The sequence below is a fragment of the Mustelus asterias genome, chromosome 19, assembly GCF_964213995.1.
Source record: "Mustelus asterias chromosome 19, sMusAst1.hap1.1, whole genome shotgun sequence".
In the NCBI taxonomy this organism is placed as follows: Eukaryota; Metazoa; Chordata; class Chondrichthyes; order Carcharhiniformes; family Triakidae; genus Mustelus; species Mustelus asterias.
This window is the reverse complement of record NC_135819.1, coordinates 39,256,178-39,284,129: the sequence shown is the minus strand read 5'-3', so window position 1 is coordinate 39,284,129 and position 27,952 is coordinate 39,256,178. Positions and strand designations below refer to the sequence as shown.

Genomic DNA, 27,952 nt, shown 5'->3' with positions numbered 1-27,952 from the left:
GTTTCATTTTAAATTCTTTCTTAGCCCTTCTCGTTGTAACAACTCGCCAGACAGTCGTGCTTCAGCTGTTGTGTAGCTAACTTGGCCAGCCTCCACCATCAGACTGACCAATAACACTGCCATTTATCATTGAGAAACTAAGAATACACCAAAGAAACACATAAAAAAAAAGACAAATATTTGTTAATTAATCTTTTGGACTGAAATTCCTGGAGTAACTGCCAAAAAGAGGGTAACGGTTTTCATTGTTGCCAGTTAGTTGACATGGACATATTGGAGCATTTTAAAAAATCATTCATGGGACGTGAGCATTGCTAGCAAGGGCGGCACTTTGTTGCCCTTCACTAATTTCTCCTTGGCGGCCGCGAGCCATCTTCTTGAGTTGCCGCAGCCCATGTGGTGAAGGTCCACCCACAGTGCTGTTAGATGGTGAATTCCATGATTTTGACCCAACAACAATGAAGGAACAGTGGTATAGTTCAAAGTCAGAATATTGTGTGACTTGGAGGGGAACTTGCAGGTGGTGGTGGTGTTCTAATCCATCTGCTGCCTTGTTCTTCTAGGTGGCAGAGATTGGGAGTTTGGAAGCTTTGTGTAGGAGGAGGAGACTTGATGAGTTGCTGCAGTGGTAGGTGGTACACACTGTTGGCACTGTGCAGTGGTGATGGATGGAATAAATGTTTAAGGTAGTTGATGTGGTGCCAGTTAAGCTGGCTATTTTGGCCTGGATGGCATTGAGCTTCCTGAGTGTTGTTGGAGCGGTACACATCTAGGCAAGTGGCAAATATTCCATAATGCTCCTGATTTGTGCCTTGTAGATGGTTGACAGGCTTTTAGGACCCAGGATGTGTTACTTGCCACAGAACGACCTACTTTCATACCCACACAATTTCTTTGGCTAGTCCAGTTAAGTTTCTGATGAATAATAACCCCCAGAACATAGAACATAGAAACCCTACAGTGCAGAAGGAGGCCATTCGGCCCATCGAGTCCGCACCGACCACAATCCCACCCAGGCCCTATCCCCACATATTTACCCGCTAATTCCTCTAACCTACGCATCCCAGGACTCTAAGGGGCAATTTTTAACCTGGCCAATCAACCTAACCCGCACATCTTTGGACTGTGGGAGGAAACCGGAGCACCCGGAGAAAACCCACGCAGACACGAGGAGAATGTGCAAACTCCACACAGACAGTGACCCGAGCCGAGAATCGAACCTGGGACCCTGGAGCTAACCACTGTGCTACCGTGCCGCCCTTATTGATAATAGGGGATTCAGTGATGGGAAATATCAAGGGGGCATAGTTAGATTTTCTCTTGTTGGCAGTGGCCATTGCCTGGCACTTGCTTGGCATGAATGTTACTTGCCACTTATCAACCCAAAATGCATACGAGTCATTGTGAAATGTAAAAGATCCTATTGCACTATTTTGAAGCAAAAAGAGGAATTTTCCTGAGTATTCTGAACAATGTTAACTGGTATCCTTAAAACACAGATTACGCGGTCGTTTATCTCATCCCTGTTTGTGGGATCTTGCTGTGTATAAATTGGTTTCCCTACAATACAACGGTAATGTCTCTTCAGAAATATTTCATTGCCTGTAAAATTTCATGACAGGCCTCATCTGAATGCAAGATCTTCTAATTGTGTATTTTTGAAAAACTTGGCAGATACTTTGCAAAAGATCTTTTGCGACATGCTCCATCAATGTATCAAACACAAGATCCACACAAAGCTGAGGTCTTATTAACTCCTTCGATACACAATGATTCTCCTAATGATGTTGCCGCGGTCCACATAGGTCCTGAACAGCCGGAATAATGACACATCTATCTCTCCAAGGCTAAGGGGCTGCACTGGGAACATCAAATGTCCCATAATGAACTAAGAAGTTCCAGATGTTTTGTTGACCTCTTTGGAACTCACATTGGGGCCTAAAGGGTTACTGCGAAACTGTGTCCCTCAGAAAACTAAACTGATTAAACTCAGCTCACAGATAAAACTATGCGTCATCTTTAGTTTTATCATTGTTGCGCAGAAAACATGATTAAAGTTCAGGAAGAATGAACTGGCATCCAAAATGTGTTGTATTCGTTGAGCTAAAAAAAAATTGTTCAGAGTATATTTGCACCAGGGTGTTTTGCATGGGATTTTTCAGTCCCTGCATGTGTTTTCAATAAACTGCAGAAATAGGGGACTGCGCACTGAGGTAAAATCCAGGGCTGTTTTAAACTCTGTCCTCTCCCCCGTGCTAAAAGAGTATGTATAATTGCTCCAAAGGCTGCAGTCTCTCCGCTTCTCCTTAATTTTGTTTTCTAGTGAGCCAAGTGAAAGCTCCAATGAATGCATGTTCCCTGGCATTAGCATTTCATATGATTATACATGACAGGCTATTTACTTTCAGAGGCCCTGCAAAGGATAACCAAAAAAGGCCATGTAGCAGGACATTTTTGGCAGCAGGCAACAGTTTTCAGGGGTTTTAAAGTCTTGTTTCTTGATGAGTGGCTTCCTGAGCATGCCTGGGGGATGACAGGCATTCCTGGGACGGAGGCTGGACCCAAGATGTCTTTGGACACTTGTGATTGGCTCCTAATCAGAACAAGCTCATAGACTATGCATACTAGTGGCTGTCAACTGTAAAGGGGGGGGGGGGGGGAGAGAGAAGTGTTCACTTGGCATTGACGTTGGGCGGGGCTTAAGCATGACTGGGGTTTTATTGAATAGAACTGTGTATGTGTGTTTTGACTGCCTGTACTTCCTCGCAGTTCTGCCTTCAGTGTAGCCTGTGCGCTTTGAGAGCCGGCCAGCGTTGAAACTAACAAGAGGTAAGGCATGTAACTAACTCCTGGTATCCCGTCTAGTGGGGCATTACTTCAAAGCAATGAAAGATTCGCGGAGAAGCTTGCTTAATTTGACTGACTCAACTTTATATGGGGCCGGTTAAACTTTTAATTGACCCATAAGAAGATGGAAAGGGACCTAGCGCGCAGACAATGGTATTTTTTTCCTGGAAGTAGACTAGTAATCTTTCAAGAGGGAAACATTTGAAAGGGTTTTGATATTGATTTGTTGAAGGGCTGAAGTAATCAAGATGTGCCATTTGCTAAAAGAATGGAATGAGTCATGCAGATTTCAGGGCAACAATTGTGAACCTTTTCTTCGCAAGAGCAGCTTTGCAGATGAGTGCGTTGCAAATCTTTTCCTCCCCTGCTGAAATGTTGCTTCTCATGTTTTCATCTTGAATCGAGAAAAGGAAATTCGGGCAGGCTCTGTCTGATCAGCAAACTGTTGCTCAGTGTGAATTCTTTTATTTTAACCACCCTGAAATTGAAGACAAACTTTTTGTTTTAACAAACTCTAATCAGCTTATTTCAGTCGCGGTTCCGCTTAAATCTGTTCATCATCACTGCTGGAATGTTGCAGCGTTTTTTCGTCCTGTGGGGGCTGGCTCTTTAAAGTCTCTCTCTCTCTGACCTCTTTCCCTCCCCCCCCCCCCCCCCCATTACAATGTCCACACAGTTAAAACATCCCCAATATCTCAGCTTCTCTTCAAACCTATTTTCTTCTTGGGGTGTGGGGGGGAAAGAGGTTTTCAGAAGCATTTCTCTAATTGTACATCCGAACCAAACTTTTGATCTTCCTAAGTGGCTCTCATGCTGGGAAGCTCCCACTGTATTGGGTGGGAGAGGGAAGCTAGGGGAAGGGGATTTGGGAAGGGGTTGAAGTCATTAGTGCAAACCAAAAAAAGATAAGATTTAAGATGCATACTTGAGAATTGTCTGCTCCAGTGAGTTCCTTTGCTTAATTTGCTTGGGACAGTTGGCAGCGCGCCAGTATTTTGAAAAGTAAAGAGGTTAGCTAAATATTTGCTGGCCTTCTGTGAAACCACATCTGATAAGGCATCCATGTTAGGAAAAAATGAAGGGAATGCACTCAATGCATAGGCCTTATAAGGAGTAAATTTAGCTTGGTGACAGATGATGGGTTTGACCTATGGAATGTAAGTATGCATTTGAAAAAAAAGTTCTGTGGGATTTTTTTTACATGCACAACAAGCAGAAAAAGACTTAGCAATGTATTTGTTGTCCATTATGCATTACATCTTTCTCTCCGTTGCAAGTGTCTGTGCCAGTACTATAGTTTGCATTGCTTGCTTCCTGTGTTATTGCTAATTTTGAACTGTCCATTTGCAAGGCCTTTAAAAATGGCTTAGATTCGGATCTAATTAGTTATCTATAATCATGCTTTGTTATCCTTTTGATTTTGCTGTTTAATAGTTCAGTATACATAATTGTGGTGGAGATTCAAAACCATTTAATAATAAGAACTCAACCCGTCTGGAAATGTATAATTGCTCCTTTTTTATCAAACAGATCAGCAGTCTTGCCTTACTTGGAGCACTAGTTGAGTTTTTTTTCCTGTCTCTTTGTTAATTAGACCCTTTGTTGATTAGACAGGTTAAAGCATTCTTTGATTTAAGATGTGTTCTCAGCTGGTAACTTTGAGACTCTCGAGGATGAATCAGCTGAAAATATTCCTGTGAAAACCAGAGACCACAGAATGGCCCAGCCTCATTAGATCTGTCTGATAGTGATGGTGGTCAGGATTGCAGAGATGTCTGGGCTTTCACTCAAGGGAGCTGCTGCTAAAACATCACAACTGATTGAGAATCTGAATTGAAAAGCCCCAATTACTGTGAAAGGCTTGGGCTGCAAAAGAGTAAAGGAATCATTCATGCCCTTTTGGCAGCATTTGATTAAGGGTTTGTTTAAACCACAACCGTAGCATCGGTGTGAAGTAGCTTCCACTTTGCAGCAACACGAAAATTGTATTGCCTGTGTAGCCTGGCCCAACATGACACAAAAGTGAAAGGTACTGGGACTCCCTTTATTCTTATCCTGCTTCACTGTTGACCATTTAACTGATCACATCAGCCCAACATCCCAGTGATCCAGAACTGCTTTGCCCCACTGTTAAACTTGTAGGGTGAATAAATGATTGTAATTTCCTGCTTCTAAATATAAACTATGTATTGGCCTAAATAGTATGGATGCCTAGATGTGAAACTAGGGGTCAAGGCTTGACTCCTTGGTGTACATTCATGCAGGTATGGCTTCACCGAGGCCGGAATCCTCTGCCCTCTCCCACAGTGTGTTCGGAAGCAGGGAGGACATTTAGTCAGCTGGGCGTGTGGCAACCCTGCCATCTTCCTGTGCCCACATTGATTAATTCCATGGTAGGACATCCTGTGGACAACTTTCCTGCCCCACCACAAATTGAGGTGCTTAAGTGGGTCAATTAATGCTCACTTAAGGACCTCATCCCACCACCACCTGCTATTAACCCATTTGGCTTGTAGGAGGCCCGTCATGTGGGAAGCACAGCAAGCAAACCTGTGTGTGGGGATGTTTGCAGGCTCTTGGGAGGGGGGGGGGCATCATATAAAGACATCGAGTGCCTGATTAAGTGACCTGGCATCAGGTAGGTAGAGGGATGTGGGGGTGGAGGGCTGCTGCTGCTGCTATGAAGCATTATCTGCCCATGCTACTGAACCCCTTCCCCACTCCCTCACCCCCCCATCCCATGAGCCCCTCAGCTATCACTCAGATGGCCTGGGATGCAGTGATGATGCTAGGCCTCAAGTCTCTTACCGCCAGCAATCAGTGGCGCAGCTGTTCCATGTAGCTGTTGGCCTCTGATAGGCTGGCAGCTCTCGACGGATGGGAGTTCACCTCCCCCTTGAGTTGCCTCCTACTGAGAATTGAGGTATACAGTGCAACGTAGGAGAAATGATTAGCCCTAATTGACTTGTGTTGGAGAACAAGTCCAAAACAAATCACAAAAATATGATTCGCACTTAGTAAAAGTCAACAGATTTTGTATACCTCTGTAAAATGATGAACATTTAATATATTTGCTTGGAAGTTAATAAAATAAGCAAGTAAACAGGAGGGATTAGTACTTACATTATTAAAGCAGATCATGGAATAGTACAACCACAACTGTAACTGAGATTTCAGTTCTATCAGGTAGACTGGTGGCACATTGGTTAGCACTGCTGCCTCACAGCGCCAGGGACCCGGGTTCAATTCCCGGCTTGGGTCACTATCTGTGTGGAGTCTGCACGTTCTCCCCGTCTCTGCGTGGGTTTCCTCCGGGTGCTCTGGTTTCCTCCCACAGTCCGAAAGACTTGCTGATTAGGTGCATTGTCCATGCTGAATTCTCCCTCTGCACCTGAGCAGGTGCCGGAGTGTGGCGACTAGGGGATTTTCACAATAACTTCATTGCAGTGTTAATGTAAGCCTACTTGTGATAATAAATAAAATATACTGGAAGAGTACACTTCCCCAAGCATTGTGGTTTCCTGAACACCAGTAAAGATGTTACCACCACCGTGGTCTTTAAGGGTCTCGCTTAGATGCTGACAGGTTTAGTTGTTCTTGAGATCCGGACCAGTTACTGTCACGCTGCTGGGCTTGTTTCTCTGCTCTTTGTCAGTTGTTTAAATGTAGCTTTGTAATTATGTAATCATATCTGGTGTGATTGTATTATTTCAGTGCCAGCCATTGACTTGTGTAGAGGATGAGAACTCATTGCGAGTCTGCAATTTGTAATTCGTTAGATGACCACAAATTACTTGAGGCCCATTCTGGGATGTGTTCACACGCCACAACCTTAAATTTAGCGGAAAGGCCAAAATGTATCGTAAATGGGGTGTAAAAGAGCAGAAATCACTCTGAAGCAAAGTAGATTGTGATTCTCTCCTCCAAATGATCTCAGTCCTTCTTGGTCAGTAAAGGCCTGATTCACACTGAAGCTGTGCTATCCCTCATTCTTAATCCTAATATGAATACACGTGAGGCTTTCGCTGAGATTGAGTTCTTATCCTCAGCAGAATCCCTTGAACAGACACTAAACTGAAGTCTATTCCACTCAAGAAGGGAAAGAAAGGATGGAGGGAAGATTCAGAAAAGTGAGTTGTGATGGCACAGTGGTTAGCACTGCTGCATCGCTGCGCCAGGGACCTCGGTTCAATTCCCAGCTTGGGTCACCGTGTGGAATTTGCACATTCTCCCCGTGTCTGCGTGGGTTTCCTCCGGGTGCTCAGGTTTCCTCCCTCAATCTGAAGGATGTACTGGTTAGGTGCATTGGCCATGCTAAATTTCCCCTCAGTGTACCCGAACAGGCGCCTGAGTGTGGCAACTAGGGGATTTTCACAGTAGCCTCATTGCAGTGTTAATGTAAGCGTACCTGTAACACTAATAAACAAATAAATAAATTTACATGATTGCATTGCCATTTTCCTCGGGGTGGGTGGAAATGAAACTAGTGGGACATGGCTGGTTACCACTCATCATCTCAATCAGAGTTGGGTGTGTCAAACAAAGAACAGTACATAAGGAGAACATAAAAAGGATGAACATTGCATGTTCCTGATTTCTAATGAGTTTTAATTATATTATGACAACTATAAAACAATGTCTATGAGAATTGTTTCAATGTATTGAAAGGTTACACTGGAGCTTATGTTTAGAGGAATTCTTATTCAACCCCAGAAAATTAATCTTTACAATAGACCTTGCTTTGCATCCTGTATTTGTATGTATGTTCTTGGAAAGAGACAGTAATCTCTAAAATGTATTTTGGGATAAAGCTGGAAGTTGTAAAACAGAAGTGAGCCTAGTAGAAAACAGACAACAGGCTGAACTCATCGAGCACCGTAGCCCTGTGCCCTACTTTAATTCTTCAAGAAATTCCATTCATTGCTTTATAGCAATGAGCAGTCTTATCTTTCTTTAACAAAAATCAAAATTGACATTCCTTTGCAGACACTTTGTCGGGAGAAGAGTTACATTTCCATGTGGGGCAGAGACAGGGTGGGACATGTGGCTGTGCCTGCCAGGAGATGCCAGCAGAGAATTTGGGTGACTCTGGTTGAGGGTCCGTGTTAAGGACACAATGGTTGGCGCAGTGTGAGCACAAATGCGTGACATCTTGGCAATCTGCAGGCAGGGAACTGGGGATTTGAAGGGTCTGCACCAGCATCTTAAAGGAGAAGGATGAGAACATTGGCAGTGAGGAGAAGCACTTTACTGCAGCTGCCAACCTCTTTGCAGAACATGGAGCAAGAACATTAAATGTGGAACCCACTATGGATTACAATAGAATTTATGCCAACCATGTGTCCATGCTGTGGTTACACTGGGATTGTACCTGCTGACACAACCACCCTAGCACCAACTCTGTTAGAATTTGGGGTTTCATTTGGAGGACACCTCATTTTCATGGCCGGGAGGCTGTACCTCTACAGACATATTTGAGATATTTCCCTGCCTCACACCATATCACGTATTCTAGTGCCTGTTGGGAGTGGTGTTTCAGAGACCACATTTAATTTTCCTTCCAGTTTCCTCTCAAAGTGACCACTTTCAAGGGTGCAAACCACTTGATAGGTATGGACTTCCTGGGCGGAATTTTTCCATCCTGCCCGCCACGGGAGTCGTAGCGGATGGGTCACGGACCATGTCGAGGTCTATTGACCTCGGGCAGGATTTCCGGCCTTGGTCAAGCGTGGCTGGAAAATCCCGCCCCTCTGTTGCTGCCCATTTTCACCTCTCTAGATGCTGGTGTACCTTATCTCACTGGCCTCCAGTCTTAGGTCGCTTAAGGAGAGAGAAACAGGATCAGCCAGTGTAAGGATTCCTCATCAGTAGACCAGCCCCAACATATCACTGGCTTTTAAGGGCTGGGTATAGGCTTTTCACTGTGCAAAATCTCAATTCCAGTTGGTGGCAAGAACATCCAGAGTTGGAGATCTGGTGGAAGATCCAAGGAAATTCAGTGACATTGGGTCCTTAAGAGATGAGTGCAAAGTAGTTAGAGATTATGGTGTCCAAGTTCTTCTTTGGTTAGGTCTGGGATGCAACAAAAAGAAGAGTACAGCACAGGAACAGGCCCTTCGGCCCTCTAAGCCTGCACCGACCATGCTGCCCATCTGAGCTAAAACCCCCACCCTTCTGGGGACCATATCCCTCTGCTCCCATCCTATTCATGTAAAAGTCACTATCGTATCTGCTTCCAATACCTCCACCGGCAGTGAGTTCCAGGCACCACCACCCACTGCGTATTAAAAAAGAAACTTGCCTCATACGTCTCCTTTAAACCTTGCCCCTTGCACCTAAAATCTATCCTCCCTGGTAATTGACTTTTCCACCCTGGCATAAAGCTTCTGACTATCCAATTAATCTTAATAATTTGAATATAGTCAAAGTGACAACGCTATCAGTGAACATCACCATAATCATGTCAACTGAAGTGCAGTCCATATCATCAATATGTTTGCTCATGCATCTAAGATTTTTGGTAATCTTGGATGCAGCACCTTTTTTATGCTTTTCTTTCAGCAGATAAAGTCAAATTTATCTGTGCTGCTCTTTAGGAATTAGTCAAATAATCCCATGTTGGTGAAGAATTGGGGCTTTTTCAGACCGTTTATTTCTTGGAACACCTAAGCTGCATCACGAGAGACGGTGATGTTCCTGGCTGGCACTTAACACTGTCCAGTGTAGAAAAATACAAAGTACTTTACTGGGCAACAGCAACCCAGTAGCAGCTCCTTACTTGACAATGATGACCTGATACAAGGACGCTTCCAACATTTATTCTTTCAGGAGGTGTGGACGTCCCAGCAAAATGGGCAATAGGAGATGGTGGTGGTGAGCTGCCGCCTTGAAATGCCATGATGTGGCAATGCCGGCGTTGGACTGGGGTAAGCACAGTAAGAAGTGTCTCAACACCAGGTTAAAGTCCAACAGGTTTATTTGGTGGCACAAGCTTTCGGAATGTCACTTCTTCAGGTGAGTCTCACCTGAGGAAGGAGTGACACTCCAAAAGCTTTGTGCTACCAAATAAACGTGTTGGACTTTAACCTGGTGTTGAGAGACTTCTTGCTGTTCTTGAAATGCTGCAGTCCATGTTGTGTTGATACACGCATGGTGCTGTTAGCGAGGGAGTTCCAGGATTTTGACCCAGCGACAGTGAAGGAATGGTGATAAATTGCTTTCTTCCTTTTCCCTGCACTTCCCTCCAGTGATAACCCTGATATCCTACTACCACACTGCCCCAGAAAGGAGAATGGAGTTAAAATATTTCTCAGGAAATTGCAGGCGAGGAATAAGATTTTTGCCTAAACTTCAGTCCATTTTTAGACTAACATGTATGAAGCACATCAGTACTAATATAAAAGCAAAGTATTGCGGGTGCTGGAAATTGGAAATAAAGAGAGAAAGTACTGGAAAATCTCAGCAGGTCTGACAGCATCTTTGGAGAGAGATAGTGTTGATATTTTGAGTCCAATATGACCCCTCTTTGGAACTATACTTCAGCACTAATAGTACGTTAGTACGAATGCAAAGATGGTGTGGCCATTGGCTCAAGAATAATGTTCCCACTTCTGAGGTAGAAGAGTTGTATTCAAGCCCCTTCCAGAGAGTCTTGGCAAATGTGGACTGAAATATTGCCCAGCAAAGGCACTCGTGTCCCAACAAGTCACTCTCTTCCATCACGGAGACTAAGGGCAGGATTTTCTGGTTTCGCCTGCCTCGGGTTTGGAAATTCCCACCCAAGGTCAACAGACTGTTAGCTTGTCTGTTGAATTCTCCATCTTTTCTGAGCCCTTCCCGTTGGTGGCACCTTCCAGTCTTGTCGCAGGCGACTCCCTACAATGGGATCCCCAGTGGTGGGTGAGAAAGCCATGCAAAATGCCATAGACTTCAGCGGGACTGGAAGATCTAACTGGTGGCCAGTGGCGAGCCGCCTCCGCCACTGGAAAATATACCGCAGCGGTGAGGGGCATGTGTGGAAAATACCAGCCTAAGACTTATCCGCCTCAGTTGTAACCTAAGAAAGAGAAAGCGCCCTGAAGTATAAGGCCAATTTAAAATTAAAAGCTGGTGAATTACAGGAATCGGATGCAGTCGCTGTATCATTATCCGCAGATGGAAGAGTTGAAAGCTAAAAGGAAGGATCTTATGGTCTCCCCTAGTTAAGTGGATCAAGAAACTTGGGTGTGGGACATGAGTGAAGACCTGACCTATGACGTGAGACAATAAATGGACAAACTAATGAATCGAACACCATTCCTCAGCCGTACCGAATAAAGAGGCTCGGCAAACCGCCTGCTTGGAGCCAGCAGCTTCTGTTCCCTCTGACTTGTACTCGACAACTGTACACATCTTTAAATATATACAAAGCTGGAGTCCCAAACTAATGCTTATTTCCTGCTTATCTTCCCGAATGGCAATGTCTTGTTCACTGCTGATAAAAATGTTTTAAATTTAAAACTGTGTTCGCTGTAATGAGCTTTGAAGGAACTTTCAGAATTTTAAGTCTCCCATACATGGATAAGGATACAGCTGATTCCTGTAATTCACTATTTTTAAATTGGTCTATATTTTATCACACTCACAGTCTCCCACATCCCCGTGCATTCTCATCCTATTTTCCTACTCCTTCAGTACAACTTAAACCTCTGACTCCCATCCCAAACTATTCATCTTGACATCATTCCATTCAGTCCTTTTTTCGCTTGATGAAACATTTAGTACTCCTTAAATATTATTGCTTCCTATCGTGAACCACCAGCAATCATCTGGAATGTTACTGGATTCTTTTATTCTCACTTTCTGTCTGTTGCATTGCTGTGTCATATATAACTACCCTATTAGTGGTTGTAAAAGGTATTGAAGTGTCCACTCAGGCCGTGATCATCACTGAATCCCTACAGTGCAGGAGGAGGCAAGTCAGCCCATCGAGTCAGCGCTGACTCTCTGAAAGAGCATCTTAATTAGGCCCACCCATCCCCTGCCCTATTCCCATGGCTAATCTACCAAATCTACGCATCTTTGGACGCTAAGGAGCAATTTAGCATGGCCAATCCACATCTGGACATCTTTGGACTGAGGGAGGAAACCGGAGCAGCCCGAGGATTTGATTTATTATTGTCACATGTATTAGCATACAGTGAAAAGTATTGTTTCTTGCGCGCCATACAGACAAAGCATACTGTTCATAGAGAAGGAAATGAGAGAGTGCAAAATGTAGTGTTACATTCATAGCTAGGATGTAGAGAAAGATCAACTTAAGGTAGGTCCATTCAAAAGTCTGATGGCATCAGGGAAGAAGCTGTTCTTGTGTCGGTTAGTACATGACCTCAGACTACTGTAATTTTTCCCGACGGAAGAAGGTGGAAGAGAGTATGTCTGGAGGGGTCCTTGATTATGCTGGCTGTTTTTCCAAGACACTGGGAAGTGTAGACTGAGTCAATGGATGGGAGGCTGGTTTGAGTGATGGTTTGCTGGTTTGTGACTTGAGAAGAACGAGCAAACTCCACACAGGCAGTCACCTGAGGCCGGCATCAAACCTGGCTCCCTGGCATTGTAAGTCCACGTTCAAGGCTAATAATTAGACTGATATGCGTCTCGACTGTTGTGCTAACCACTGTGCCACCAAACGTCATATCAAATGGTGAAATAGGCTGAATGGCCTATTTTTAAGCAGATTATTAAACATTGAATACCACCAATACTGATAACGTGGTCAGGTGCAATAGTGCAAGTCAAAAGATTGGCACTTTATATATTGCTGTTAAAACATTTTTTTCTGAAACCAGAGATTATCATATAGTTAAGCACTAATGCATGTGTGAATGTCTGGCTCAGTGAAAAGCCAAGACAAGTTGCGCAGCAATCAGGATTTAAGCAGATGGTACTGCTGTTCTGGAACAAATGACACCAACACTGGCACTGATTCATAAAGAATCATTGCATGAAGAGATTTTGTTTTAAGAGTTGAGCAATTAACATTTCAAGGGAAATGAAATTGTGACCTATGGTAACAGTTGGTTAATGTAAGATGTATGGTATATAACCAGGAGGTCCGTTGAAGCAGTCCATGTCCAAGCGCAGTAAGACTTTGACAATATCTGCGTTTGGGCTGACATGTGGCAAGTAACATTCATGCCACACAACTGCCAATCAATGACCCATCTCCAGCAAGAGATACTCTACTCATAACCCATGGACTTTCCCCACAATCACCATCCTGGGGGTTACCATTAACCAGAAACTGGACCAACTGTATAAATACCATGGCTACAAGAGCAGGTCAGAGGCTGGGAATTCTTCGGCCAGTAACCCACCTCCTGACTCCCCAAAACCTGTCCACCATCTACAAAGCACAAGACAGGAGTGTGATGGAACACACTCCACTTGCCTGGATGGATGCAGCTACCATAACATTCAAGAAACTTGACACCATTCAGGACAAACCAACTTCGTTGACACCCCATCTACAAACATTCACTCCCTCCACTACTGACACACAGTGGCAGCAGTGTTGCCATCTACAGGGTGCACCACAGGAACTTACAGGCCTCCTTAGACAGTACCTTCCAAACCCATGACCATTCTCACTGAAAGGACAAGGGCAGCAGACATATGGGAACACCACCATCTAGATGATCCCCTCCAAGCCATCTCCCATCCTGACTTGGAAATATATCATCGTTCCTTCACTGTCGCTGGGTCAAAATCCTGGAACTCCCTCTCTAACAGCACCGGGTGTGCACCTACACCACATGGACTGCAGCCGTTCAATAAGGCAACTCACCACCACATTCTTGAGGGCAAATAAGGATGGACATCAAATGACCTAGTCAGCACCACCCACATCCATGAATGAATAAAAAAACGTATGTGTTAGTGAGCATGTCTGGTTTTTAAATGCATTTATTGAAATAAATGTTAGAAAAAAAAAATGAAAAGGGATAAACAATTTGTTTCATATTTCTAAACTTTTCAAAGAACTTTCACGGCTGCTTTTAAGTCTACCTGGTTCACTAGCAATGTTATTCAACTGTTATTAATTAATAGAATAAATGTCAGTCACTCTTAAATTAGAAGGAGCTTAGAAGACATTTCATTTTAGGAACTGCATCTTTTTAAAACTTCCGTACTTCCATTCCCTGTTTCTGACCTCTCTGTCCTTTGCACCTTCTTTGAACTGGGAGCAAGGCTCCTTGATTTCTCTAGGATTTTATAAAACTCATCATTGAGACATGAGCATTGCAAGGCCAACATTTATTGCCCATCCCTCATTGCTTCTGAGAAGGTTCTGTCTTCTTCTTGAATCTCTGCAGCTCCTGTGGTGAATGTACTTGCAAAATGCTGCTCGGGAAGGAATTGCAGCATTTTTGCCAAGTTGAGTTGGTGTCTGATTTGGAGGGTAATGACGTCAATTTGCACGCATTAAGCTCTCAGAAACAGCAGCTTTGAGATAATAAGCAGATGATCTCATGTAATGATATGGATTGAGGAATAAAATTTGGCTAAGAATGTCAGGGAGAATTTATCCGTTTCTCTTCAAAGTTCTGCCTTAAGATTGTTTATCCAAAAGACAGCACTTTCAACAGCACAGCAGCTTTCAGTACTGCACTCAAGTACCAGCTTAGAATTTTTGTACTCCACTCTTTGAAGTGACCCTTGAATCCACAGTTTTTTGGTGCCTGAGTGGTACTATTGAGCCATGACCCAGTCCAGGCAGGAATGCATTTATAATCTGTTGATACAGACATCATGTGAGGCGAAAAACATGCAGGTAGAAGATGTCTCACCTGCCTCCAGATACAGGAAAAAATAATTCCACATTGCTGTTGGATTTGAGTGTTGGCCACGTTCAAGGCTAACAATTAGACTGAGATACATCTAAGCTGTTGTAAAGCTGCATTTAAAATTTATCTGCAACTCAGAGATTGACTCCTGAATTCTAGACCATAAATGTTGTTGCTGCAGTAGATTCCAATTTGTAAGTCAAAGTGACAGTATTACTGTGTAGAAGGTTGCACGTTCTCCCCACCCGGGTCTGCGTGGGTTTCCCCTCTCAGTCCGAAAGTTCTGCAGGTTAGGTTGACTGGCCTTGCTAAATTGCCCCTTAGTGTCCCAGGATGTGTAGCTTAGGGGGATTAGTGGGGTAAATATGAGGTTACAGGGATAGGGCCTGGGTAAGATGCTCCTTCGGAGAGTTGGTGCAGACTCAATGGTCTGAATGGCCTATCTCTGTGCTGTGGGGATTCTATTTCACAACTGCTGTTCCGTTCATTCCTCCCAATCTTGCCCAATAGTTACACTCCTCATGAGCAAATGGCCTGTCATCAATTTTAAATGATTAGAGCTGTAACACATGTTTCAACGTATAGAATGCACCAATTACTCAATTTCCATAACTGGTAATGAACTTTCCCTCACTAACAAGAGTCAGTGGTACACTGTGTTCTGTTCTCTTTCACTGCAGAAGATATATCGCCAAGTCCTCCTCCTGGTGATGTTCAAGGTAACTCACTTTAAACATTCCAAAAACATTGAGTCACGGAATAGCAAAGGCAGAAGTTACATTGATACGGTATTTAAAAATATGCAATTAATGTTTTGCAGATATTTATGAAGTAACATAATCTATTAACTTTTTTTCCTTAGGGTTTTTACTCAAATTCTTTTGACAGATCAAAGTTGGAAACTCCAAATGCCTATCAAATGTGAACAGGGCATTTTTGTATCAGGCAGTTACGGAGAGATCTAGTGGGAGGGAGGAGTTTTACCAAGTGGCTGTGACCAAACTCCTTAGATGGATGTGAAATGAGCCCAAGACCAAGTACAGACATACTTAAAGCACACAGTCAGCTGCTAATGTATGTTGCCTTTCTGGGGTTTTCAGGGAGTTTGCCTCCTGCTGTAGGAAAGGATGGGATCACGATTAGATGCAAGCTCACACTTGTCCGAATGATCACTTGAAACAAAAAATGCATTGCAGAGCCTGAGAGTTGTTGCAGTGTTCAATCCCAGAGTAGATTTTGGGAATAGTACAGCAAATGGAGCTTTGGTTAATCTTATCTTATTGAAGTGACATTTTTCTGTCATTAGGATGATGCTGCTTTGAAAGGTGGGAATTGGTGGGTATTAGCCAAATAGCTTCAAATTCAAAGGCTTCCCCTTTTAATTATGAGACTAGAAATTGTTTTTAAAATCTTTGCACAAAATGTTTCTCTCTTCGCTACTTTAAGGCAGGGTGTTTCACTGTTCAGATAGAATGTCACACAAGCTCACCAAACTTGCATCACAAGTTGTCATTTCTAGCCTATTGTTGCAAAGATTTTATTCAAATATTATCCCATAAAATGTATGGACTTTGGGCAAACATTGTACCTACGACAAGTGTATACTGGATTCAAACTGCCACCTAAATCAGATTGAAGTGAGTGCGCCAGAGGAACAAACTACAATTTATTCCTTTGCCTTTGAACATGCTCCCTGTTCTGAGAAATTCTGGCCTATATACCCACATTTCTTCTGCTTTTCTTGATATGCAGCATCCTTAACAGTGTGTTGTTGTTTATTTTTTAATTTATTCATGGGATGTATGCATTGCTGGCTGGGCCAGCATTTATTGCCCACCCCTGAGGGCATTTAGAATCAACCACATTGTTGCAGCTCTGGAGTCACATGCAGCCAGACCAGGTAAATTCGGCAGATTTCGGCACGGTAGCACAGTGGTTAGCACTGCTGCTTCACAGCTCCAGGGACCTGGATTCGATTCCCAGCCTTGGTCACTATCTGTGTGGAGTTTGCACATTCTCCTCGTGTCTGCGTGGGTTTCCTCCGGGTGCTCCAGTTTCCTCCCACAGTCCAAAGATGTGCGGGTTAGGTTGATTGGCTATGCTAAAATTGCCCCTTAGTGTCCTGAGATGCATAGGTTAGAGGGACTAGTGGGTAAATATGTAGGGATATGGGGGTAGGGCCTGGGTGGGATTGTGGTCGGTGCAGACTCGATGGGCCGAATGGCCTCTTTCTGTGCTGTAGGGATTCTATGATGATTCTATGATTTCCTTCCCTAAAGGACATTAGTGAACCAGACGGGTTTTTACGACAATTGACAATGGTTTCAGGGTCATTGTTAGACTCTTAATTCCAGATTTTTATTGGATTCAATTTCCACCGTCTGTCATGGCAGGATTCGCGCTCTGGCCCCCAGAGTATTACCCTGGGTCTCTGGATTACTAGTCCAGTGACAATACCCCTACACTCCTATCTCCCCTGTTTGCCAAATTTTGCTTGGAGACAAGAGGATGTATTGTCGGGCTGGAAGTTGCTGGAACAGGTCCAAGGAGTTGTGGGGGGAAGGGGAGGTCTCCAGTGCCAGAGACCTTCATTGGCTACTGGCATTGTGTAACTGCCTACTGCACTGCGAAGGTGGCATGGCACCATGAGAATAGAGATGTTATCAGATAACGACCATGATAACCTAAGCCTCCTGAGGCACTGGTGCTCGCTCATGACAGAAAACCTGAGGGGGAGGGAGAGATGGTCCATTCGCTTTAAATTTGCTCTTGCAGGTCTGGGGATTTGGATGTCCACTGGTATCTCAGTTACCATTCTCTCTGCCTTTTTGGAAGGGCATGCAGCTGCAGAGAAGGCAGCTGTGGTTGGTGTTGCCCTAACTGCAGCCAGAGCACATTGAGGGGGAATTCAGCACCCTTTCTGAGATCCTAAGCCATTGACCAAAAACACAACTGAATCTGCCACATAAGCACAGTGGCTACAAGAGCAGGTCAGAGGCTCAGAATACTGCGGTGAGTAACTCGCCTCCAGACTTCTCAAGACTGTCCACCATCTACAAGGCACAAGTCAGGAGTGTGATGGAATACTCCCCACTTGCCTGGGTGGGTGCAGCTCCAACAACACTCAAGAAGCTTGACACTATCCAGGACTAAGCAGTCCACTTGATTGGCACCATATCTACATTCAATCCCTCCACCACCAACACTCGTAGCAGCAGTGTGTGCTATCTACAAGATGCACTGCAGCAATTCACAAAGATCCTTAGACAGCACCTTCCAAACCCATGACCACTTCCAACAAGGGCAGCAGATACATGGGAACAACACCACCTGCAAGTTCTCCTCCAAGCCGCTCACCATCCTGCATTTGAAATATATTGCTTCGCAGTCGCTGGGCCAAAATCCTGGAATTCCCTCCGAAAGGCATTGTGGGTCAACCCACAGCACGTGGACTGCAGCGATTCAAGAAGGCAACTCGACACCACCTTCTCAGGGGCAACTAGGGATGGGCAATAAATGCTGGCCAGCTAGCGACGCCCATGTCCCATGAATGAATTTTTAAAAAGTAGACATGGTAGTTGCACAAACTGCTGTGCAGGCTGGCAGCAGGGAGGTGCATCTGAGGGTGGGTGAAGTTCTGGTAAAGTGGAGTGCCTTCCATGCCTTTGGCACTCACCTGCCAAGCAATGGGAGCACTTGCTGGCAGAGACTGTGTTGTGTGAGGCAGCTTCTCAGCTGTGTGTAGATGATGAGTGCTTTTGATCAAAGCCCTTCAAGCTTCTCAGTCTAATGGAGTCAGTCTCTCCTGCAGTGCTCTCAATTCCTCCTCACTGTTGGGATGGGGAGACAGGATCAGAGTGCTCCAATTTTGGCAAGAGGAATTTCACTCGTAAAATCTCTACTAAATGGCTTTTTGTGTTCGGTAAACTCTGGTGGAGGGAATCACTGGGCCATCTCCTCCTTCCATGTTGGGATTGCAACATGGGAGTTGATATCTGGGTACCTTTTAAACATGGCACCCTCATGACGGAGGGCACACGTCATCCAGCTCACCCCCCCCACATAATATGGGTCCCTGATTACATAATTATTGGGTTCAGCATCGTGTGATTTGGCGCAAATTCCCAACGGGCTGTCAAGAGGGGAAACAATCCCGGTTCCCGCCACTGCCTCAGGAAATAGGCGAAGGATGGAAATCCCATCATACTGTTTCTGGAATGAGGTGTTTTTCATTTGCCTTTCCCCAATTCTCTGGCGCCTCCTCCATACCTCAAGAAGCTTGGAAGATTGTAACAAACCCTTCCGCTATCTCCACCTGTATTTCCTAAGTAACCTGGACCATTTACTCTTAGCAAAGCCAGACTTTCCGCTACGTTCTTATTATTTCTCACCCCATCCAATACCTCTACCATCTCCACTTTGATATTTTATCAGCTTGATCTTCCTTGGTAAACACCAATACAATGTACACACCATGCACCCTGGTCTTGTCCTGCACTTGGAGAGTAATTCTGAAATGGAATGAATTATTTATTAGTCTTGTGTAATGGACTAGAATATCAGGGAACTTTACTGCAACATGATATAATGTCAGGGAGTAATGCTGAAATGGAATGGAGTAATAGAGAGCAATACTAGAACTAAATAAGCAAATATTCCTACTCTCGATATCTGAGTCCAGCATGTCAATGCAGAAGGCATGTCTGAAGCACTTGCAAGGATATCATCAGTTAGCCTCTAAATTAAAAAGCAGGATTTCAAGGGAATAGTCTTTGGATTATTGCCCAATCGTGTGAAAGTTGGTGGGGGAACATAGAAGCGTAGAATCCCTACGGTGGAAAAGGAGCCATTTGGTCCATCGAGCCTGCACCGACGACAATCCCATCCAGTCCTGTCCTATCCCTGTAACCCCACACATTTACCTTCCTAAACTCCCCGACATTGAGGGGCAATTTATCTTGGCCAATGCACCTAACCCGCACATCTTTGGACTGCGGTAGGAAACTGGAACACTCGGAGGGAAAACACAAACTTGAGGAGAATGTGCAGACTCCACACAGGCAGTGACCCGAGACCGAAATTGAACCCGGGTCCCTGGCGCTGAGGCAGCAGTGCTAACCACTGTGCCACCGTGCCGCCCCAGAACAGATCAGTGGACATTAACACATGGATAAAGGGCTGGTGTGGGAAAGAGGGGGGTTTCTCTTTCATGAGACACTTGTCACCACTTCTAGGGCAGGAATGAGCTGTACTGATAGAATGCACTCCAGCTAAACTAGGAAATATCCTGATGGACAGGGTAAATAAGGGAGGAATGGGATCTACAAGTAACATAAGCAACAGGATGGAAGAACATGGGAAAGAATATGAAGTAAGGGAGCCTTAATGGCAAGAGAATAAGTAGAGCTGGAGAACAACAATCTAAAAAGAATTATTGAGCATAAAGTGAGAGGAAATCCTGTTCAAATGTCTGTAGAGTATTGCACGCAGTGGGTAATGAAACATTGGAGCTGGGGGCAATCGGGCTGGGAGGAAGCAGACATTGCAGGGATTTCTGAGACGTGACTGCAGAAATATCAGGACTGGGGATTAAAAGTTGCAGGGTGTAACATGTTTTGAAAATTGAAGAGGCAAAGTGTACAGCTGGGATATCTGCTTATAAGCTAACGGCAGTAGAAAAAAGGAATGCAGCTAACAGCAAGACAAAAATAGAATCCATATGGATAGAGTTAAAAGATGATAAAGGATCCGTCACACTAACTGGTGTAGTCTGTGACCACCCAATAATGGAAAGGTGTGGAGGAAGAAATATGCAAACAAATTACAGCATTGAATAAAAAGAACAGGGAAGAGGTGGGGGGGATGTTGCTGTTAGTTCAGTCAACTGATGGCTGGCAAGTGGATTGATGCGAACAAAATGGGGTTCGTTTGGAAGCCAATCAGCCCATAGAGTCCACACTGACTCTCTCAAAGGGCATTTCACTCAGGCTATTGGCCTATTCCCTCCCCCACCCTGTGCTGCCACCCTAGCCCTGTAACCCTCTGCATTCTTCATAGCTAATCCACCTAACCAGCATATCTTTGGACTGTGGGAGGAAACCCGCACAGACTCATGGAGAGAAATGTGCAAACTCCCCACAGACGGTGACGCAAGACCGGAATTGAACCATGTGTCCCTGGCACTGCAAGGCAGCAGTGCCAACCGCTGTGCCACCGTGCTGTCCAGTGAGGGATTTCAATGACACTTGTGCTAATTGGACAGAAGAGGTGAGTAAAAAAATAAGAATAGAACTCCAAAGTGTAGGATTTCTTTCTAACTCAAAAGCCCAAGTAAGGAACATTCACTAATGGATTTAATAATGGGGAATGAACTAGAACAGAGATGAGAAGTGAGTTAGAGTGACCCTCATTTAATTTGCCTTGATATGACAAGAGAAAGGACAGAACAGAATAAACACGAGTGAGATTCCATCAATGAATGAAAACAGAGGCTGGGATTTTCCAGCCCCATCTGGGCGGGGCGGAGGGGCTGCTGGGGGAGGCTGCAGGGGGAGATTGGGCGCTCCAGCGAAAAAGCCCACTGACTCTAGGCAGGACCTGGAAAATCCCACCCATACTGGAAGAATTGATGGTTAGGGAGGAGGCACAGGTTTTGTACATAGACAACGTAGGGATGCATGATCAGAAAGGTTATGCAGAGATTAGGACAGAAGTGCAGCTCCGACATGCAAGAATCTCAGCATCATCCAAGACAAAGCAGCCTACTCGATCAGCTGGGATCTGTATAAATTTGACAGTCTACACCTGAACCAGAGCGGGATAAACCTCCTTGCAGGCGGGTGGACTGGTACTGTTGGGAGGAGTTTAAACTAATTGGACAGGGGGAGGGGACACAGTTAGCAGAATAGGTACGCAGAATAATATAGTAAAACAATCAAGAGGGAGTACAGCTGTATTAAGTTTCAAGTGAGCAAGGGGAAGGCTGGATGGCCTCTGTTGTCAGGAGTGCTACAGGTGAGGATTGACGTGGAATTGTGCCACAGCAGCCATCACAGAGGCGTGGTTAAGGGAGGGGCCGGATTGGCAACTCAACATCCCAGGGTGTAGAATCTTCAGGCGATACAAGGGAGGGGGTAAGAGAGGAGGAGGCATTGCATTATTAGTTAAGAAGCTGGATATTTTGGAGGGGGCATTAAATGAAGCTTTGTGGGTAGAACTGTGGAATAAAATAGGGGCAGCCACATTGCTGGGTGTTTATAATAGACCCCCAGAATATCAGAGTAGTATTGAAATATAACATCAGAGAGGAGTGCTGAAGTGGAATAGATTATCAGAGAGTGATACTGAAATGACATGGGGTATTCGAGAGGAGTGCTGGAATGATCTCTACTAACAGACAGCCAATGAACAGAAGTTCAGTATCCGCGAGCAATTTCACATAGCTCTTTCCAAATTTTGTTAATTCTGAATTATTCTGAAATGTCTTGCAAAATTCTCTCTCTCTCTCTCTTGCAAATTACTTGCAGAAAGCATGCGAGGATAATATGTCAGCTGAAAGATAATGATACAAAAATTAGTTTAGATGAAGCAAAGCATAAAATGAAAGCTTGTACTTTTTTTGTAGGAGTGTGTGTCTTATATTGACTTAAACGGCTTTGAAGCTAAATCCGTTCCATTTCAAGACACACTTTGTTGTGTAAATGCACCTTTTCCCATAAATATGCGCCAGTTATAAAATGTTATCTCACCTAAAATCCCTCCGCTTCTTTGCAAATTCTATTTTTCTGCAGGCTCCTTTTGTATCTTTATGGTTTGTGGCCCAAGAGATCTTGGGGTAATGGCAGCAGATAGATGAATAAAGCAAAATTAAGGCCCGACTTCAAGCGATGGTTGAAATATTAGTCAAAACCAGCTTTAAAATAGTGACAACCCTCAATTGTCCGCTGTTGTAGATGTTAGTTTGATGCATGAATCGACCCGCCCAAGGTTTAGCCCTTTTATTGGCTGAAGACATTTTATCCTAACCAAACATATCTTCAAGTATGAGCTTGTGGCAGATTTATCAGCCTCTGGCAGACAGTATATTGCCCCAAGTACAACAGGGAAAAACGTCAGGGTAATTGCTACGGTCATAAAGAGACCCCAAGGGCCTCGACATGAGCTTATTCAAAACTCTCAACCTCCTAAAGGATGGGTATCTGTAATGAGACATTTCATAGTTTTAATTACATGCAATGCTTTTAATTACAATAATAACACAGGCTGACATTTAATAAAAGTTTATCATAAAATCTTTTCATTACTGTCATTGGTCTCTGAAGGGAATATGATTCCCGACTGTTCATGATGTATCACTGAGTAAATATCTCTATAAAGTATCTGGATCATTGCCATAGAGGAGAACAAAAATCTCTGATCATAGAGTTCAGCTGAAGTGAACTGCATTTAAAAAAAGGTAACATAACTTTTCCAAATGGACTGACCCCCCCCCCCCCACCCCCAAGACCAAGGCCAAGACTCGCATTGCCATCAATTAATACACTGATGACACATTTGCATCTGGGTATCTTTATTTATTTCTTTTCAGCCCAGCTTTATCAAGTTGTCCATGTTTCTTTAAGCCAAATGTAACAATGTGAAATAACTTTCATATCGTAGGAATTAAACAGGAAGCCGCAAATTAAGTTCCCGAGTGGGTAAAAAGGAGTATCAATTGTGGTCAGTGCAGTATGCTGATAGGCGATTTGCTGATTTAAGTTTTGTCTCCATTATGTTTAGTTATTCTGATAAATACATGCATGGAGGGGCACCTGTACATCCTGTTCCATGGGTGAATTCCCCATGACTTGCCTGGTCTTGCAAAATCTCACTAACTGTCCTGGCTGGAGACAATTCACACCTCTTTAATCTGTGCTTAACTCTCTCTCCACTCACATTGTCTGTACCTGTAAAGACTTGATAACCTCTAAAGACTCGCATTCCAACCATTATCTTGTAAGTTGAGTTTGTGCCTATGTATGCCCTGTTTGTGAACACAACTCTTCACTCACCTGAAGAAGGAGCAACACTCTGAAAGCTTGTGCTAACAAATAAACCTGTTGGACTTTAACCTGGAGTTGTGAGACTTCTTACTGAAATAACTTACCCAGGGAAGTAATAGAAGGGAAAGATGTTCTGAATTTTAAGAGGTGATGGAAATATTTTACTTCAGTAGACAGTGCTTTCTAAGAATATCAGAAGTAATGTGGGATAAGAAGTCAGAAGGTCTTTGGAACCAAACTGATGGAGATGATCCTACAATGGTTTCTCTGTCAGAAAACCAAGGTAGGTGAGGTATTTATGATGAGGTTTATTTCAAGTTCATCTCATGATGCTTATCATGGTCTTCTAAAGTCTGTTCAATTGTCTCGGGAAGGAATTTTCCAGAGTTTTTCCAAAGAATTGGCAGCTGTTGATGAGTTTAATTTTTGGCTCATACATGTCTTATCATAACTCACGTTTGAGGAGTGGGAGTGTGGGTGCACCATCGAATAGATTACAGCAGCAGTAGTTGGGTCTCCTGGTCTTGTCTCACCGTTCTCCTTTTGTATGTTCAATGTTGCAATTGTTTTAATGGGGATAGAAGGAGTTAGCAGTCTATTTTGTTCACTAATTACTGCACCTTCTCTGACAACTCATATTTTTGGTGTTTTCAAAATGATTTTAACTATGATTCTTGGTGTGCATGATACATATTTCCATATTTAAATTAGTGCCCAGCATATCTGTCGTTGACACAACAGAAAGATTTTATCAATGAAAGTTGTCACGACCAAGACTCCCTGAGGCTTCCATCTCCAGTCTCTCAGCACAAGATTCTTTCCGTCACAGTTCATTCCTTCTGTTGCTATTTTAGTGGGGGTCCATCAAAGAAAAAGGCTTCCAAACATATTTTCATAAAATCCCTACAGTGCAGAAGGAGGTAATTTGGTCCATCGAATCTGCACCAACCACGATCCCACCCAGTCCCTACTCCCGTCACCCCACTTACTTACCCTACTAATCCCCCTGACACTAGGGTCAATTTACCATGGCCAATCGATCTAACCCGCACATCTTTGGATTGTGGGAGGAAACTGGAGCACCCGGAGGAAACCCATGGAGACATGCGGAGAATGTGCAAACTCCACACAGACAATGACCCAAGTCCGAAATTGAACCCGGGTCCCTGGTGCTGTGAGGCAGCAATGCTAACCACTGTGCCACTGTGCTGCGATCTTGCTGTTTGAACTTGCACAAAACCTTGGTGGCATGGTCACATTCTCCCCATGTCTGCGTGGGTTTTCTCCGGGTGCTCCGGTTTCCTCTCACGATCCAAAGATGTGTGGGTTAGGTTGGTTGGCCATGCTTAAAAAAAAAAATTTCCCTCAATTGTCAGGAGGATAAGCAGGATAAATACTTGGGGTTATGGGGATAGGGCCTGTGGGATTGTTGTCGGTGCAGATTCAATGGGCTGAATGGCCACTTTCTGCACTGCAGAAATTTTATGTTTCAACTCGGAAGCATTTGAAGAGCCGAATGGCCGATTTCTGCTCCTAAGAACATAAGAAATAGGAGCAGGAGTAGGCCATCTAGCCCCTTGAGCCTACCCCGCCATTCAATAAGATCATGGCTGATCTGAAGTGGATCAGTTCCACTTACCCGCCTGATCCCTATAACCCCTAATTCCCTTACCGATCAGGAATCCATCTATCCGTGATTTAAACATATTCAACGAGGTAGCCTCCACCACTTCAGTGGGCAGAGAATTCCAGAGATTCACCACCCTCTGAGAGAAGAAGTTCCTCCTCAACTCTGTCCTAAACTGACCCCCCTTTATTTTGAGGCTGTGCCCTCAAGTTCTAGTTTCCTTTCTAAGTGGAAAGAATCTCTCCACCTCTACCCTATCCAGCCCCTTCATTATCTTATAGGTCTCGATAAGCCTTCTAAATTCCAACGAGTACAAACCCAATCTGCCCAGTCTCTCCTCATAATCAACACCCCTCATCTCCGGTATCAACCTGGTGAACCTTCTCTGCACTCCCTCCAAGGCCAATATATCCTTCCGCAAATAAGGGGACCAATACTGCACACAGTATTCCAGCTGCGGCCTCACCAATGCCCTGTACAAATGCAGCAAGACATCCCTGCTTTTATATTCTATCCCCCTTGCGATATAGGCCAACATCCCATTTGCCGCCTTGATCACCTGTTGCACCTGCAGACTGGGTTTTTGCGTCTCATGCACAAGGACCCCCAGGTCCCTCTGCACAGCAGCATGTTGTAATTTCTTTCCATTTAGATAATAATCCAATTTGCTATTATTTCTACCAAAGTGAATAACCTCGCATTTGTTAACGTTATACTCCATCTGCCAGATCCTCGCCCACTCACTTAGCCTGTCCAAATCTCTCTGCAGACCTTCTATGCCCTCCACACGATTCACTTTTCCACTTATCGTTGTGTCGTCTGCAAACTTTGTTACCCTACACAAGGTTTGTTACCCTCCTATTTCATAACGCATGTTAAACCAGGCCCTTGATGTGAAATGTTGTCCAACTATGCGAGAACCATAGCTTCACTACAATTCTACCGTGATCTGAGCAACTCAAAGAATTCAGTGACCGGTGATCAAATGATACATTATATGGCCAGGCGTAGACATCTATCAGCACTTCAGTTTTGCTGCTGTTGAGGGAAAGCAGTATGATGAAGATTAACATCCAGACAGTGAGTCGCAGCCTTCATGAGAAATATCTGCCATTGACTTGAAGGAAACTGTAATGCACTGTCTCAAAACCGCAAGGAGAGATTTGTGTTTGTCAGAACTAAGTACCGACACTAACATCCCCAATACAACAAAACGGAGAAAGGTGAACATCTGCCAGTACTCGTGTGAAATGTCCAAATGAAATATCTGTACAGGCAAGCAAGCTCCTTTATTTAAAAAAATATATACTTACACACGTGAAGCATTGAATTAAAATTGTATCAAATCAACCTACTGGTTTCTGATGAGTTGATAAGAACAATACAGCACAGAAACAGGCCCTTCAGCCCACCAAGCCTGCACCGATATGCAGTTTCTATACCTTTGTTTGCCTTGATGCACCTTGAACATTGCTAATGTGCTTGCTTCCACCACCTCCACTGTCAGTGCATTCCAGGCACCCACCACCCTCTGTGTGAACAATAGTCCCTGCAATTCTCCTCTAAATTTACCCCCTCTCATCTTAAACCTGTGTCCTCTTGTAGTCAACCCTTCCACCATGGGGCAAAGCCTCTGACTATCCACCCTATCTATGCCTCTCATAATATTATAACTTCCATCAGGTCGCCGTCTCAGTCTTTCCAGTGAAGACAATCTGAGTTTATGCAATCTCTCCTCATAACTAAAACCCTCCAGACCAGGCAACCTCTTGGTAAACCTCCTTTGCGCCGCCTTTGTTTGCAATTGGTGCTTGCACCATCTATGCATATCTGGGTGTATATGTCATGGAACTGCAGCTCATCATTAGATTTAGGGAGTCTTCATTCCATTGTTATGATGGGTGATGTGTCTATAGTTCTCTAGTGTCAAACAACATCCTGTTTTGACCTGCACTATGGCTTGATCTAAAACATGCACCTTTCCTCATGAAGCCACTTGCTACAAATGTAATTTCTGATCACCAGACCGTAAGAAGTCGGAACAGGAGCAGGCCAATCAGCCCCTTGAGCCTGCTCTGCCATTCATGAGTTCTTTCAGTTGCTCCACTGGGGTATCTTTGGCTGTTTTGTGGATTTGGTTGCTGGGAGACGGTTGATGTTTGAAACTCTACTTTGATTGTCAATCAGTTTAATTGTGGAGGATGCCATTGACCACACTGCTTAATCTCTGCACAGCTGAGAGGGCAGAGGTTAGCTAAGGAATCTGTGGGGGCAGTTTTGACACAGGGCATTAGTCAGATGAATGGTGCATCTGCTCCGTCCACTGGATGAATTAGGCAGCAAGCTTAATCTATTTTTAGAGTCCAGAATTTGTTTTAATGTACGTGGAAAGCTGCCAACACTGAACAAACACCGAGGGGCAGTTCACTGACTGACAGGTTGGGTAATCAGAGGGCTCAACTATAGATTAGGACAGAAAGTGTGTCACTAAGGGGGAAGGAGGAGGCAATCCTAGTGTAGTGACTTCAACAAGGCCCGTGAGGTTGGGCTCTTGGAGTATGAGCTCCCTGATTGGGCAGGCAATTATGACCTCAATCAGGGAGCTCATACTT

At 44.2% G+C, this 27,952-nt stretch overlaps 1 protein-coding gene across 5 annotated transcripts in view; it reads left to right on the top strand.

The window, feature by feature from the left end:
* The first annotated feature begins 2,659 nt into the window (after nucleotides 1-2,659).
* Nucleotides 2,660-27,952, top strand: part of LOC144507898 (non-muscle caldesmon-like) — a 227,516-nt gene continuing 202,223 nt past the window's right edge. For all 5 annotated transcript variants that reach the window (XR_013500161.1, XM_078235377.1, XM_078235378.1 and 2 more), the window contains exon 1: nucleotides 2,660-2,829. The gene's annotated coding sequence lies outside the window, so the exon portion shown is untranslated. The remainder of the gene's footprint in view (nucleotides 2,830-27,952) is intronic.